Genomic DNA, 12,647 nt, shown 5'->3' with positions numbered 1-12,647 from the left:
GAATGAAACGTGAGGTTTTCAGGGCAAGCCAGATGGATATCTTCAATATACTTCTTATTATCTGCTTGTGGTAATAAGTTCAATTAAACTGAACCAGTACAACACAAGTCTCTTTGAATTGCAGGGAAAACAATTAATTATGTGCTTCACACTTAATGAAGCCAAAGAGTCATATTCTGTTTGCCTTTTTGTTTGTTTTGTTTATTTTGATTGGTAAGTACTCATTAGGAAATAACCGTTTATTTCATTCTACAGTAGGGTTTTTTCCTTAAAAGAAAATACTTGAATTAAACGGGTTAAATATCACTAGGAATAAGGTCTTCTCTATTCTACAATGTCTAGGAGAGAAGGAGAAAATCAGAACCATTCTCTGGATGATTTTGACTATAATATCTGACCACGTAGAGGAATTCTGACCTGAGGTTTTCTTTTTAACTAGAGATATCACACATGTAAAACTACAAAACATGTAGTTTACTGATACTCATATTCCCATTTCTAGAATTAACAGTCTTTAACATTTTTCCCATAGATCTCTAGCCTTTTCCCCCTGAATATACATTAAAAATTTACCCCCCAAAATATTATCAATACAGCTAAAGTTCTTTCATGTAACCTTCCTCCAGATTCCCTCCCTCGCAAATATAATCACGAGTTAGCGCTTATGTTGAGCATGTATTTGTAAACATTATATGGTATTATTTTTATTACTAATTCTCTACTAAATCATATTACATGCATTATATGAAATACTACCATATATATTATTCTTTAATTTGCTTGCTTTTTTTTTTTTTTTGTCATTGCAAACAACATAATGAACATCTTTGCAAGTCTACCTCAGAACACGTGTAATTTCCTCTAGAGTAAATACCCTGAAATAGAATTGCTGGGCCAATTTTACTTGTTCTCCCCAGTGACTATTGCAGGTCACATTCCTACTCATACTGTGTGAGTACCATTTTCTTCACATTCTTACCAACAAAAGGTTTGGTTAGATGTCTATCTTTTGCCAGTCTTATATATAAAATGTCATATCACACTGGTACTTTAATTTGCATTTCCCTGATTACTAATGAGGCGGACAGTTCTTCAAAATCTTGTTGATCCACACGATGTCTTTTATACTAAAGGCAAGTACGTGAAAGCTGCTTTCAGCATAGAGGCCTTCCTAGGAAAAGGGCAGAGTTGGCGTAGAGAAGCACAATAGTTAAGGAATTATGTCTTCCCTCTGGACCAAGAATGGAGAAATGATGGGTAGGATGGAGTCAGGGTAGACTGTCCTGACATACAGTCTTAATAAATTTAAATCTCGACATTATAAAAGGAGAGCAGCTCTTTTACAGAGATGATCAGACGAGAGGACGATCATACCCATGACTGATACTGCTAAAGGCACACTATTTAGTAAATCTATGTGGCCCTCATTAGGGCTCACAAGAATCTCAGGGGAAATAATTATGCTCTGTTTCATTGAAATCTTGGCTTCGTGTCTTTGTATAAAGAGAGTTCTAGGTTATGTCATGCTCCGTGAGCACAGGAAGGACAAGAGGCCCAATCATCTACCCTTTCTTTAAGCGTCTGCTATTTGACTTAGCTGCTGCAAACTCCAGTGTGGTAGGTCTTCTCACATCTAACAGGATCTAGTACTGAAATGTTCTGGCCACTGTTCTTCTACCAGGAAATCTAACATAATTAGCATTTAGCACTTCTAACAACAAACTTTTCCTTCCTATTCTAGATGCCTTGGGTCAGAATTTGTGTCAATCCTATTAAAAAGACCCTTAATTATCATCTCGAAATAACTGGTTCCAGTAGAAGACATCCAATTAGGTTGAAACGTATTCTGTTGTAAGGGCCCGATGTTAAAAGCTTTTGTTGTGGGTTAGCAGCCAAATGTCATTGCTGGTTACTGATTTCTGATTGATCCTCAGTCATATATGGATAAAGCCTTGAATAACTTTACATAGAAGATGTAGGCTGCTTCAAACTCATTTTCAAAAAAGGTTCCAATTGAAAAGACTCTACATTATCGTGTTGGTCATGCCATGCACGGAAAGGCTGATATTTCTGAATTTCCTACAGTTAAAACAGAAGAACAATTTTTTGGGGCTTCCCTGGTGGCGCAGTGGTTGAGAGTCTGCCTGCCGATGCAGGGGTGACGGGTTCGTGCCTCGGTCTGGGAGGATCCCACATGCCGCGGAGCGGCTGGGCCCGTGAGCCATGGCTGCTGAGCCTGCGTGTCCGGAGCCTGTGCTCCGCAACGGGAGAGGCCACAGCAGTGAGAGGCCCACGTACCGCCAAAAAAAAAAAAAAAAAAAAAAAAAAAAAGGTTATCAAAAGAAAGGATTAGTAAGTATTTTTCTGTAAAGGGCTGAATAGTAAACGTTTTAGGCTTTGCTGGTCAAGAGGCAAAACTGAGGATATTATGTAGGTACTTATATGATCTCTGTCATGACTGCTCAACTCTGCTGCTGTGCAAAACCACCATCATTAATAGGTAAACAAATGACACAGCTGCATTTCATTAAAATCTTACTTACGCACACTGAAATAAGAACTTCATAAAATTTTTACATATCTGAAAGTATTATTATTCTTTTGATTTCTTTTCAACCAGTTAAACATGTGGAAACCATTCTTAGCTGCTGGGCTGTACAAAAATAGATGGCTAGCTGGATTTGGCCCGTGGGCCATAGTTTTCCAACCCCTGAAAATGCAGTCTTCTGAGACTTTGGTGTGTATGATGAGTTTATTAAAAATGTAGGGTTTTCAGGTCTCATCCCTAAAGATACAGATTTGTTAGGTTAGGGGTGAGGCATTGGGAATCCACTGAACTTCCACTTAGAAGGTGGCATGTACAAAGTTCTTTGATGTAGGATACGGTTTCTCAAAGCATGGTCTGGAACCACCAGCCACAGAGTTACTCAAGGTCACTTTGGATGTAGTTCAGCTAGATAACAGCACAGCTTATAGCCCTGCATTTCATTTTGAGCCCTGGAGGTGATCAATAAGACCTAGGGCTGCTATTACCATAATTATCTTGATGAACTATATCCCAGACAAAGAGAAGTCACTCATCTTGAGGACTGCTACTTAGAAATATCCATTATAGGAAACCTGTACAGTAAAGACACTGTGTCATGCAAAATGGCATGCCTTTAACTCTGCTCTAGAGATAAAAATGAATTAGTAAGTACAATACTGCACGGAAATGTGGCCTGCTTACCATATAGTTCTTAACAACGTTCACAATCGCTAAAGCACTTCTTCCATGAAAGGTTAAATATGATGCTTTCTGTTAGGATCCAAGGGTCTGACTTGAGAACTCTTCTTGCTTAAAATGAAAGAGCAAACCAAAATTCCAAATAGACGCTAACTAGCTACAAAAATTAAATCAGTCCAATTTAGAAATTCAGATGATGGGATGATAATCAAGAGCCCCCTGGGCACCTGTCAGAATTCTGCAGTTTGGAAGCCTGCTCATGCATAATCTGGATATTTCTCCATTTTGTGGTTGCCTGCTACAGATGTATTTTAAACCTACTGTACGTGCTGTAGTGGGTTTGTCCTCTCTTTCCCTGCCTCTACTTACTGTCCCTGTGTTTGACAGTATCTTCAGCTTCTCTCTAAAACACTGGGGTGGGGGTCGGGGGAAAGAGAATTGGATTTTAAAAGTGTTGTTAATGACAGAATTATTGTAAAAAGGTTAGAGGAGATGTGTTCTCATGTCTGACCTTCACAGTGTTTTAATCTGAGACATGGGAGGAGATCAAAACGAATACCAGCACATTTTAAGGTTAGAGTGCAACTCCTCTGATAAATTAGTCCCTTTGTAGATCTCTAAATTGAATTAAAACACAGTGCTCCATCTATTTTGGACTAAACTGCTACATTTACATTAAAGGTACAGTACTCAAGTATTTTGACGTGAGATTCAGGACCTGGCACAGTTCATACAGAGTTCAGAATGGTTTTCTCTGCCTTTACCGTGCTTTACGGGGCAGATTTCTAAACTGTATTTCTCCATTTATATTAATGTCCTTCTTGGAGACCTGGTGGTCTGGGTGCCCCTTTGCACACTTGTGTACTTCCCACTAATGCTAATGGGACTCAGAACCAAGCAATGGGAAATAAATGTTCTCTCAAACATCTTCTGACCTTACCCACGCAACAGGATTAACCCTGTGAACAAATTAACCAGATAAAGCTCATATTTCTTTGTCCCACCTCACCTGGAAGAATAATATAAGAATCAGAGGGCCTCTGTGGAGAAAGTGACTACAGTTGAATACCAGAAAGAACTCTGCTTTGAAACAAATGAATTCCCCCCACAATCAGGTGGGGAAACATCATACTTTGACTTCACAGTTCCTGCCTACAGATCTCTGCCTTCCTCTTTTCATAGGCCACCGGGCTCTTCTGGTCCCATCCTTCCCACTCTCCCGTCTACTACAAAATCTCAGTTTTTAAAGTACTCATTTGTACAGATGAATCTATTTGCAGGGCAGGAATAAAGGTGTAGATGTAGAGAACAGACATGTGGACACGGGGGGAGGGGGAGGGTGGGACGAACTGGGAGATTAGGTTTCACATAAGTACACTACCATCTGTAAAATAGATAGCTACTGGGAACCTGCTATATAGCACAGGGAGCTCAGCTTGGTGCTCTGTGACCACCTAGATGGGTGGGATGGGGGTGGGGTGGGAGGGAGGACAAAGAGAAAGGGGATATATGTATACATATACCTGATTCACTTCACTGTACAGCAGAAATCAACACAACATTGTAAAGAAATTATACGCAAATAAAAAAAAAATAAAGTACTCATTTGCCTCATCAAAAACTAGTATTTTCCAAGCCCAATCCACCAGAGGGCAGACAGCAGAAGCAAGAAGAACTACAATCCTGCAGCCTGGGGAACAAAAACCACATTCACAGAAAGACAGACAAGATGAAAAGGCAGAGGGCTATGTACCAGATGAAGGAACAAGATAAAACCCCAGAAAAACAACTAAATGAAGTGGAGATAGGCAGCCTTCCAGAAAAAGAATTCAGAATAATGATAGTGAAGATGATCCAGGACCTTAGAAAAAGAATGGAGGCAAAGATCGAGAAGATGCAAGAAATGTTGAACAAAGATCTAGAAGAATTAAAGAACAAACAAACAGAGATGAACAATACAATAAATGAAATGAAAACTACACTACAAGGAATCAATAGCAGAATAACTGAGGCAGAAGAACGGATAAGTGACCTGGAAGACAGAATGGTAGAATTCACTGCTGTGGAAGACAATAAAGAAAAAAGAATGAAAAGAAATGAAGACAGCCTAAGAGACCTCTGGGACAACATAAAATGCAACAACATTCGCATTATAGGGGTCCCAGAAGGAGAAGAGAGAGAGAAAGGACCTGAGAAAACATATGAAGAGACTGTAGTTGAAAACTTCCCTAACATGGGAAAGGAAATAGCCACCCAAGTCCAGGAAGCACAGAGAGTCCCATACAGGATAAACCCAAGGAGAAACACGTCAAGACACATAGTAATCAAATAGGCAAAAATTAAAGACAAAGAAAAATTACTGAAAGCAGCAAGGGAAAAAGGACAAAAAACATAAAAGGGAACTCCCGGAAGGTTAACAGTGGATTTCTCAGCAGAAACACTACAAGCCAGAAGGGAGTGGCATGACATATTTAAAGTGATGAAAGGGAAGAACCTACAACCAAGATTACTCTACCCAGCAAGGATCTCATTCAGATTCGATGGAGAAATCAAAAGCTTTACAGACAAGCAAAAGCTGAGAGAGTTCAGCACCACCAAACCAGCTCTACAACAAATGCTAAAGGAACTTCTCTAAGTGGGAAACACAAAAGAAGAAAAGGACCTACAAAATCAAACCCAAAACAATTAAGAAAATGGTCACAGGAAATACATATCGATAACTACCTTAAACATGGATGGATTGAATGCTCCAACCAAAAGACACAGGCTCGCTGAATGGATACAAAAACAGGACCCATATGTATGCTGCCTACAAGAGACCCACTTCAGACCTAGGGACACATACAGACTGAAAGTGACGGGATAGAAAAAGATATTCCATGCAAATGGAAATCAAAAGAAAGCTGGAGTAACAATACTCATATCAGATAAAATAGACTTTAAAATAAAGAATGTTACAAGGGACAAGGAAGGACACTACATAATGATCAAGGGATCAATCTACGAAGAAGATATAACAATTATAAATATATATGCACCCAACATAGGAGCACCTCAATACATAAAGCAACTGCTAACAGCTATAAAAGAGGAAATCCACTGTAACACAATAATAGTGGGGGACTTTAACACCTCACTTACACCAATGCACAGATCATCCAAACAGAAAATTAATAAGGAAACACAAGCTTTAAAGGACACAATAGACCAGATAGATCTAGTTGATATATATAGGACATTCCATCCAAAAACAGACTACAATTTCTTCTCAAGTGCGCACGGAACATTCTCCAGGATAGATCATATCTTGGGTCACAAATCAAGCCTCAGTAAATTTTAGAAAATTGAAATCATATCAAGCTTCTTTTCTGAGCACAATGCTATGAGATTAGAAATCAATTACAGGGGAAAAAATGTAAAAAACACAAACACATGGAGGCTAAATAATACGTTACTAAATAACCAAGAGATCACTGAAGAAATCAAAGAGGAAACCAAAAAATACCTAGAGACAAATGATAATGAAAACACGACAAGCCAAAACCTATGGGAGGCAGCAAAAGCAGTTCTAAGGGGAAGTTTATAGCAATACAATCCTATATCAAGAAACAACAAACATCTCAAATAAACAATCTAACCTTACACATAAAAGAACTAGAGAAAGAAGAACAAACAAAACCCAAAGTTAGTAGAAGGAAAGAAATCATAAAGATCAGAGCAGAAATAAATGAAATAGAAACAAAGAAAACAATAGCAAACATCAATAAAACTAAAAGCTGATTCTTTGGAAGATAAACAACATTGATAAACCATCAGCCAGACTCATCAAGAAAAAGAGGGAGAGGACTCAAATCAATAAAATTAGAAATGAAAAAGTAGAAGTTACAACAGACACTGCAGAAATACAAAGCATCCTAAGGGACTACTACAAGCAACTCTATGCCAAAAAAATGGATGACCTGGAAGAAATGGACAAATTCTTAGAAAGGTATAACCTTCCAAGACTGAACCAGGAAGAAATAGAAAATATAAACAGACCAATCACAAGTAATGGAATTGAAACTGTGATTAAAAATCTTCCAACAAACAAAAGCCCAGGACCAGATGGCTTCACAGGTGAACTCTACCAAACATTTAGAGAAGAGCTGACACCCATCCTTCTCAAACTCTTGAAAAAAAATTGCAGAGGAAGGAACACTCCCAAACTCATTCTATGAGGCCACCATCACCCTGATACCAAAACCAGACAAAGATACTACAACAAAAGAAAATTACAGACCAATATCACTCATGAATATAGATGCAAAAATCCTCAACAAAATACTAGCAAACAGGGGCTTCCCAGGTGGCACAGTGGTTGAGAGTCCGCCTGCCGATGCAGGGGAGATGGGTTTGTGCCCCGGTCCGGGACGATCCCACATGCTGCGGAGCGGCTGGGCCCGTGAGCCATGGCCGCTGAGCCTGCGCGTCCGGAGCCTGTGGTCCACAATGGGAGAGGCCACAATAGTAAGAGGCCCGTGTACCACAAAAAAAAAACACACAAAAAAACTAGCAAACAGAATCCAACAACACGTTAAAAGGAACATACACCATGATCAAGTGGGATTTATCCCAGGGATGCAAGGATTCTTCAATACATGCAAATCAATCAGTGTGATACGCCATATTAACAAATTGAAAAAGAAAAACCATGTGATCATCTCAATAGATGCAGAGAAAGCTTTTGACAAAATTCAACCCATTTATGATAAAAACTCTCCAGAAGGTGGGCATAGAGGGAACCTATCTCAACATAATAAAGGCCATATATGACAAACCCACAGCAAACATCATTCTTTTTTTTTTTTTTTTTTTTTTTTTTGCTGTACACGGGCCTCTCACTGTTGTGGCCTCACCCACTGCGGAGCACAGGCTCCAGACACACAGGCTCAGTGGCCATGGCTCACGGGCCCAGCCGCTCCGCGGCATGTGGGATCTTCCTGGACTGGGGCACGAACCCGTGTCCCCTGCATCAGCAGGTGGACTCTCAACCACTGGGCCACCAGGGAAGCCCTAAACATCATTCTAAATGGTGAAAAACTGAAAGCATTTCCTCTAAGATCAGGAACAAGACAAGGATGTCCATTCTCACCACTATTATCCAACATAGTTGTGTAAGTCCTAGCTATGGCAACAAGAGAAGAAAAATAAATAAAAGAAATACATATTGGAAAGGAAGAAGTAAAACCGTCACTGTTTGCAGATGAAATGAGACTATACATAGAGAATCCTAAAGATGCCACCAGAAAAATACTAGACCTAATCAATGAATGTGGTAAGGTTGCAGGATACAAAATTAATGCACAGAAATCTCTTGCACTCCTTCCAACAAACAAAAGCCCAGGACCAGATAGCTTCAAATAAACAATCTAACAAAATGCAAATCTCTTGCATTTTTCACTAATGGTGAAAAATATGAAATAGAAATTAAGGAAACACTCCCATTTACCATTGCAACAAAAAGAATAAAATATCTAGGAATAAACCTACCTAGGGAGACAAAAGACCTGTATGCATAAAATTATAAGATACTGATGAGAGAAATTAATGATACAAACAGATGGAGAGACATACCATGCTCTTGGATTGGAAGAATCAATATTGTGAAAATGACTATACTACCCAAAGCAATCTACAGATTCAATGCAATCCCTATCAAATTACCAATGGCATTTTTTACAGAACTAGAACAAAAAATCTTAAAATTTATATGGAGACACAAAAGACCCTGAATAGCCAAAGCAGTCTTGAGGGAATAAAATGGAGCTGGAGGAATCAGACTCCCTGACTTCAGACTATACTACAAAGCTACAGTAATCAAGACAATATGGTGCTTACACAAAAACAGAAATATAGATCAATGGAACAGGATAGAAAGCGCAGAGATAAACCCACGCACCTATGGTCATCTAATCTATGACAAAAGGAGGCAAGGATATAAAATGGAGAAAAGACAGTCTCTTCAATAAGTGGTGCTGGGAAAATTGGACAGCTACATGTAAGAATGAAATTAGAACACTGCCTAACAACATACACAAAAATAAACTCAAAATGGATTAGAGATCTAAATGTAAGACCAGACAGTATAAAAATCTTAGAGGAAAACATAGGAAGAAGACTCTTTGACATAAATCACAGCAAGATCTTTTTTGATCCACCTCCTAGAGTAATGGAAATAAAACCAAAAATAAACAAACGGGACCTAATGAAACTTAAAAGTTGTTGCACAGCAAAGGAAACTACAAACAAGATGAAAAGACAACCCTCCAAATGGGAGAAAATATTTGCAAACGAATCAACGGACACAGATTTAATCTCCAAAATATATAAACAGCTCATGCAGCTCAATATTAAAAAAAAACAATCCAATCCAAAAATGGGCAGAAGACCTAAACAGACATTTCTCCAAAGAAAACATACAGATGACCAAGAAGCACATGAAAAGATGCTCAACATCACTAATTATTAGAGAAATGCAAATCAAAACTACAATGAGGTATCACCTCACACCAGTTAGAATGGGCATCACCAGAAAATCTACAAACAACAAATGCTGGAGAGGGTGTGGAGAAAAGGGAACCCTCTTGCACTGTTGGTGGGAATGTAAATTGATACAGCTACTATGGAGAACAGTATGGAGGTTCCTTAAAAAACTAAAAATAGAATTACCATATGACCCAGCAATCCCACTTCTGGGCACATACCCAGAGAAAACCATAATTCAAAAAGACACATGCACCCCAATGTTCGTTGCAGCACTGTTTACAACAGTCAGTTCATGGAAGCAAGCTAAATGCCCATCCACAGAGGAATGAATAAAGAAGATGTGATACATATATACAATGGAATGTTACTCAGCCATAAAAAGGAATGAAATTGGGTCATTTGTAGAGACATGGATGGATCTAGAGACTGTCATACAGAGTGAAGTAAGTCAGAAAGAGACAAACAAATATCGTATATTAACGCATATATGTGGAACCCAGAAAAATTGTACAGATAAACAAGTTTGCAGGGCAGAAATTGAGACACAGATGTAGAGAACAAACGTATGGACACCAAGGCGGGGAAGTGGCGGTGGGGGTGGTGGTGGGACGAATTGGGAAACTGGGATTGACATATATATGCTAATTTGTATAAAATGGATAACTAATAAGAACCTGCTGTATAAAAAAATAAATTAAATAAAAAAAAAGAAATTTGTGCAGATGTGAACCAGATCACAGGAACAAAGAGAAAAAAACTAGCATTTTCCTAATATACACTGAAAGAAATAATTACTTAAATTAAAAAAACCCAGTTTAACTCTGGATTGCCTAAAATAATCCGTTATACATGCGGAATCACTGTTTACATTTTACTAGAAGGCAAAAAATGAAGTGTTAAGTTTCTTAACATAGAAAGAAGTTACCATGTCAGCAACATTTACATCCACCCAAGTAAGGAGGCGATCATTGTGCATTTCATCACTGGTGTCTCTCTAAGCTTTGTACCATAATTCACTACAAGAGGAGCAGCAGGGAATTCTACGCATGGTTAAGAATGTTTTTATCCTGGGGCTGGTGGTACTCCTGGGAGATGGACTCTGATGGGAAAGAGAGGATTTTCCTTTCTGCCAACTATTTTGAGAGCTGAGGAAGTCAGGTTTATGAGAAGGATACTAACCAAACACAGGACATAACTTATTCCTACATGTGAAAATACCCCAGTTTCAACAATACATAGCGGCATATATATGACGTCTCTGCTCAGGTGTTCATAGTCTTTCACAGTCTCAGTCATGTCTTTGTGGCAGGCTCCCTTCTCTTTACTGATTCTCCTAATGGGTGGAAACTTCATGAATTTCCATTTCAATAAGATTTAGAAGGTATGTAGAGCCATTTTGTTAAAATACAAACAACAACAGCAAAAGCAACTACTAGTATTTCCTAAGTGCCAAGCACCATGTTAAGCGGTTCACAAGGATAATCTCAGTCATCAAAACAACCCGATGATGTCAGCATTGCTATTATCCCCACACAGGTTAATTATCCCATCCAAGGTCACGGAGCCAGTAAGTGGGAGAAATAAGGTTCAAAGCCAGATCTCTCTGACTCTGAGCCCAGCCTCTTCATCACTACTGAAGACTTCTGCCTACTCTTCTCTTTTATCTCCATAACTAGCAAATCATCTATAGTTAGGTGTCAGCTCTGTCATGGATCAGCTCTGAAACCTTGCGGTTCCTCCTGGTCCTAGTCCATCACTAAGTTTCCTTTTGTAGCTGAGAAAGCTATACATTAGCAAAGACGTCTAGCTGAAATTTTGTTTTACAAGTCTTACTAACTTCTTTTTTCTCTGCCCTGTGAAACAGAACGAACACATAGTCACATACCCACACTATTGCTCTGAGTGAATAATAGGTTGAAATAGCTGGAGTCCATCCAAATACAGATTTACGTCTGACTCTTGAACTTACAGTTTTCTATCTGCATAGACAAGTATGTTTATGATAAAAAGGCTTCCATAAGTGGCAGTACTTTTCCAACTTCTAATGACTCCGAAATACATAATTAGGTAATTTTTAGTTTTCTTCTTTAAATTAAAATAGAGGCAAATATTCTTTTGGGGATATTTTAATTTGCCTTAGGCTATCTTACTTCACAGAGGGAGCTACAAATGGGCAAGAGGGAAATAATAAATATGCTGTAACACATCTGTATCTATTATAGAGAAACAGGAAAAATGAGTAAGATTTCCTGGCACAGTAGAAAGAACCAGGGAGAATGCAGAATCAGGATTCCTGGGTTCACATCCCTCTTCTGCTACTGGTGACCCTGAGAAACTCACCAACCTAAGCTTTATCTTCCTCAGTCAGATAATTGCCAAGATCCCTGACTCGGGGGCAAGATATAAAGTGATAGAAATGCACATTAAATGTAAATTAAAATCTCATCTCTCACAATTCTTACTTGGTACTTTCAGCCCATCCCATCAACCTGGTGTTGGAATAGACTTACATCCTGTGCCATGCCAAGAGCATAAAGGAGTTTCTGTCTCTACTATAAAGCACCCAGGCTAAGGGATGTGGAAAATTTTCCTTCTTTAAAACCGACAGGGTTGGCTGGGTGACTGAAGCAAAACACAGGGGTGGTCAAAGCCCTTTATTAGTATAATACTCCACATCCATACCTCTGAATAACCAAGGCAGCTCTTGTAAAAAATCACCAATGTCATTGCTTAAACAATGTTAGCTAAAATTACTATTTGAGTCGTGGGTTTTTAATTTGTTAGCACAGTGTTCCTAGACATGAATTCCAAATCTATAGAGACTTGAAAGAAATTTAATTAAAGGATTGAAGATAACATTAGTTACAATACTATAATAGCTACAATGGCTGTAATT

At 38.7% G+C, this 12,647-nt stretch overlaps 1 protein-coding gene across 1 annotated transcript in view; it reads right to left on the bottom strand.

The window, feature by feature from the left end:
• Window positions 1-12,647, bottom strand: part of CNTN4 (contactin 4) — a 959,269-nt gene that overhangs the window by 66,778 nt on the left and 879,844 nt on the right. The gene's annotated exons all lie outside the window — the stretch shown is intronic.

This window comes from Delphinus delphis, chromosome 10, assembly GCF_949987515.2.
Source record: "Delphinus delphis chromosome 10, mDelDel1.2, whole genome shotgun sequence".
Taxonomy (NCBI): Eukaryota; Metazoa; Chordata; class Mammalia; order Artiodactyla; family Delphinidae; genus Delphinus; species Delphinus delphis.
This window is presented reverse-complemented; position numbering and strand designations above follow the sequence as displayed.